Consider the following 4,722-nt stretch of genomic DNA (forward strand, 5'->3'; position numbering starts at 1 on the left):
CAAAAGTTGCCAGCTCAGCAGGGTGATATGTTGTAACAGCTCTTTCATCCACTTTATAAGATAGGCAACCGTGACATCTTACCCCAACCCCTTTTGCACTTTGAACCCAAATTAATAAATCACAACATATACATTTTGTTAATTACATGGAAACAATTTGGCCGCAGCTTTATTAAAAGACATGACTGTGTCAAACAACAATGAACAGGCTACCTGAACTAAACTGTAAGCTCCTACAAGCTACAAATAGTGCACTCATTCCACTTCCAGAAGCAAGACTGAACAATCACAAAAGTAAAAGCCCTTAGAAATGCACCTAGATGTCAACTGAACCATAACGCTTCGGCACTCCCAAAAGGCATGCATAGGAATGGATATCAGCTGCTCCATCCCGTCCAGACCCCGGCTGCAGGCTTAACAATGTTCAATTCAATTAAATTTTCACTGCTCAGTGTACTGGTTCCTTGTGCGTCCACCTCTGCAAGCCAAACCTTGTCCAGAACCTCCTGAGGACAAAATGGATTGACTTCAGAATGAGTACGTAACAACATGTGTCTTCAAGGCACCTCTCTTTGGATTCAGATAGTGACAAATTTATCCCCAGAGTCTGCGGAAAAGGGGTCATATAAAAGGTCTACCCCAATAGGGGATGCTCTTGGTGACTACGGCCAGCTGTATCACCATACCGATATATGTGCATGTATAGACACTTCCATCACTATGAGTCTCTTCTGTCCTGGTTTGACTTTGGAACTGCCTGCTTGGACAGAGGAAGCTGGTACTTCCATACCTTCAGTCTTTAACATCCACCCAAAACAATCAAATCAGGGAGTCATGTACAGAACCAGAAACAGTTTGACGTCTTCCCGTACTTACCTTAATTTACACCTTCCCAACTGCAAAGGTATTAAGTACAGATCCTCTTATGCATCCAATTTTTCCTTTTTGGGTAGCCAGCTTTGGAATGCTCTACCAAGACCCATCCGAACAATCAACGACCATTTGCCCTTCAGAAAAGCATTGAAAACCCATCTCTTCAAGAAAGCCTACCCCAATGTTTCAACTTAGCTAAAGCCTACCCACATGATTCTGTACCGATGATTGTTATGCATTGACCATGTCTCTCATTCTCCTTATTGCTACCCCCTATCTTTTCTTCTCCATCCTCCCTACGCCTACCTCCAAACGCTCAATTCCTTCTACACTCAATTCCTACTATGTTCAATTTACTTATTCATTAACCCCATTATTATTATGTTTACTAAAATTTGTATAATATTCTTAAAGACTTTGTAATTTTTTTTACTGTTACTATGTAAGCCGCATTGAGCCTGCTATATGTGGGAAAGCGCGGGGTACAAATGTATTAAATAAATAAATGGTACTGCGCACTGGTCCTGATACAACCAGCAGGCTGTAAGGAGTTTTGATCTACTGAGGAAATAGGACATCTCCATCCCAACAACCCACAGTGAATATTCTCCTGTTTATTCGTGATGAAAATACAGCCTACTTAAGATCCCTGCAGCACCACACTGATGTCTTGAGAGCACGTACACCCCCACCTGCAAAGCAGTAGCTGCCTGAATTAGGATTTAAAAGAGACCATAAAAAAAAACAAATTTGCTTCACTGGGTCTTGACCTCAACAGAATCCATATTCCCATAACTGCATAGCAAGAAAGAACCACTGACCTTTGGGTTACCACAAGGATCGGTATTGTCACCTATTCTGTTCAATATCTACCTCAAGCCACTAGCCAAGCTAATTAGGTCAATGGACACTCAGTTCTATATTTACACAGATGATGTGCAGCTACTCATACTCACTGAACCTGACTTACCTACAGCCCTGAATAAACAATCAGTTCAAAAATGGGCTAAACACAACAAACTTTGCCTGAATCTAATTGTATATTTTCTAACTGTATTTCCACTTATCACGATGTATTGTAAGCCACATTGAGCCTGCAAAGAGGTGGGAAAATGTGGGATACAAATGCAATAAATAAATAAATGTAAAACCATGCTTCTCTGGGTGAAGATCTTCTAGAAGGGATATGAGGACCGTTTCTGCTCCATAACTGGGTCTGAATCCAGAATGACATGGATCTAGCCAGTTTCTGTCTTCTAGCCAATCACTAAGTTGAACACAGACTATTCTATAAGTTTCCCTAGAAATGAGATGTTAGTTCTCAGTGAGACCAGGTCATCGTGCAAAGTATTATCTGAAAGCTAAGGCTCTCCTCATTGGGGTTTTTCCCTTTTATGATTCATGCTGTTGCCGGGGAAGTCTTTATAGCCCCCTTTACATTGGACATTAGGAAGAATCATTAAGTTCTTCCTCCCTCATCTTTACTGTTATAATGATTCTGCACTTTTCTTCGAAGAGAACATGAGTGGCTGGCTTTGAGCTGTTTGCCAAAAGACAACTCCCCAGTCCCCCTCTCTCTCACTAAGCCCCATACTGAGTTGATGGGGCCATCTGGTTGGTCATCATTCACCCCCCTCTGCCGTACGCACCTGCAGCTGCCTGTGCTGTTTAAATGGGCCAAGTTGAAGAAGCGGTGGGCAAAGGCCAATCATGTAGGGTTTGAGAGTCTGCTGTGTCAGTGGCTTCTGAGATTATCAGTACATGCACATGCAGGGCTAGGCTGTCCCACCCCCACAGGCTTAGGGAGTACCCACTGGGGCAAGGAGCTGCAGTGGGCCACTCTGAAACTAAGTCAGCTCTAAGCAAACAACAGCAATTCCTAAAGGAAACCCACTGCAGGTGAGTGGGGGCAGAACACAAACTTCCCTGGGAGCAGGGCAGCTTACCAGTGATCAGTAAGTGCCTGAGGCAACAGGATGTGTCGGGCAGTGGCGAAACCCACCCCAACATGGCAGGGTTCAGACCACAGGAGGATGGGCCGGGACCCTTGGCAGCACTCTGTGGCTCCTCTTTGCTCTGGGGGCAGCCTGCACACACCATGCCTGCCATCAAGAAGGAGAGACTGGATTGGGATGAGCTGTCCCTCTGGCTGGCTTTAACCAGCCCATGGACACCTTGCTGAGCTACCTGGCTGCCGTGCCAGTGTTGACCCCCTCACCCACCAGCTTACCAGTACCTCTTCAACTATCCTCCCCCTATCACCTGCCTGGGCCTGTCTGAGCCACCCCCCACCACACAACCTGCCCCAAGGAACTGCTGCTAGAGCACTTCTCGTCCATCCTCGACTTCCAGCCCTTCTCGGACAACGGCGAGTCCTGCATTGAAGTAGAGTGTGGTGAGAACAAGATGCATCTCTAGCATCCACAAGTTGTACCAGGGCAGGACTGGAAGCGCAGCGTCCGGCATAAAGAGGAGCACATGGAAAAGGCTGCTCCCCTTCATGTCCTTGGGTACAAAGAGGTCTCTTCCAGTAAGCTTGTGGACTCCAGCACCTTCCTTCCCAGCGAGGAGCCCATGCCACCAGGACTCTCCCCGCAGCTAGGACGTGGGTTCATGGCGCCATGTTAAGGATGGCTTCGGGCACTTCAGCCCTCCACCTTATTACGATTCCTGCTTGTTTGAGTTTCCTGTACTAACACTGTCATAACTGGGTCTGTGTGTGTCTGGGAAAACCATTCAAAATCCAGATGGGATCCATTTGGCTTTCTGTCTCTTTTCTGGACTTTGCTCAGATTTTTCTTACAAACAAGCAAAACAGCAAAGTTCATGACTGTTCTTATGATCCAGCTGTACAAAAACTTGTTTATCAAACATAGTGGGTCTTTCTACATTTTTATACCTTTATAAAAGAGCCAAACGTACAGCAGAGACTTACATCTGGCAGGATTCAGAAATCACGTACACTTACCAGCTGTGATAATGTGAGCCTTTTACCTTATACAAGGGGGTGATGAGGGGGTTGTACTGGGGTTAAAATAAATTTATTGCAAATGGGAGAAATGTTTTAAAACAAGTTTCCTGTGTAGCAGCTGTACTGTTAGTGCCAGTGAATCTTCCTATAAATGTGTGAGGCACAACTTCTCTTCCAGTGCACTGGGTTATAATTGCAGGGGTCTTCAGCACCTTTGGAGTACAATGGATAAAAAACAGACATAGTCCAGGATCAGGAGAAATCTTGCATATGGGCACATTTGGTGACTGGCAGCTGGGATGTGTCCTTAACTGTGTGGACAGGAGAGCTGCACCATCTGGATGAGCCAGGTGGTGTCTTTCTGCTATCAGTCACTATTGGGTCAGTACTGACCCCAAATCAGCCTAACTCTGGCCGCCACGGACTTTTCAATACTGGGTATTGATACCCAGACACCAGCACTGCATATCGGGTTATTAGGTGGCTGCTGGGAGTTACGTCAGCTACCTGGTTAACATAAGAGAGTGCTTTTTTCTGTCCTAAATTAATCAGGTAGGGAGCTGGGTACTGCCAGATCAGCAGCACTTGGATATCTCCCAGCAAAACCCAGATTCTGCATAGCCCAGATAACGCCAAGGCAGTCCGCCTAGAATTGTATAGACACTATCCATGTAAATGGCACTGAAAATCAGGGTCAGACATAATGTAGCTTAACCAGTTAAATCACTCTGAATATGAACCTCTATGTTACTCTGGGGTCCTTTAACCGAAGTGCTTAAAGTATTGCACCTACTGTATGGTAAATACAAGGACCATGTGGTATCCGTTGGTGGAATTTCAAGCATCTTCCCATACAGTTAGCACACAGAAAAATACTT

This window comes from Microcaecilia unicolor, chromosome 14 (assembly GCF_901765095.1).
Source record: "Microcaecilia unicolor chromosome 14, aMicUni1.1, whole genome shotgun sequence".
Classification (NCBI taxonomy): Eukaryota; Metazoa; Chordata; class Amphibia; order Gymnophiona; family Siphonopidae; genus Microcaecilia; species Microcaecilia unicolor.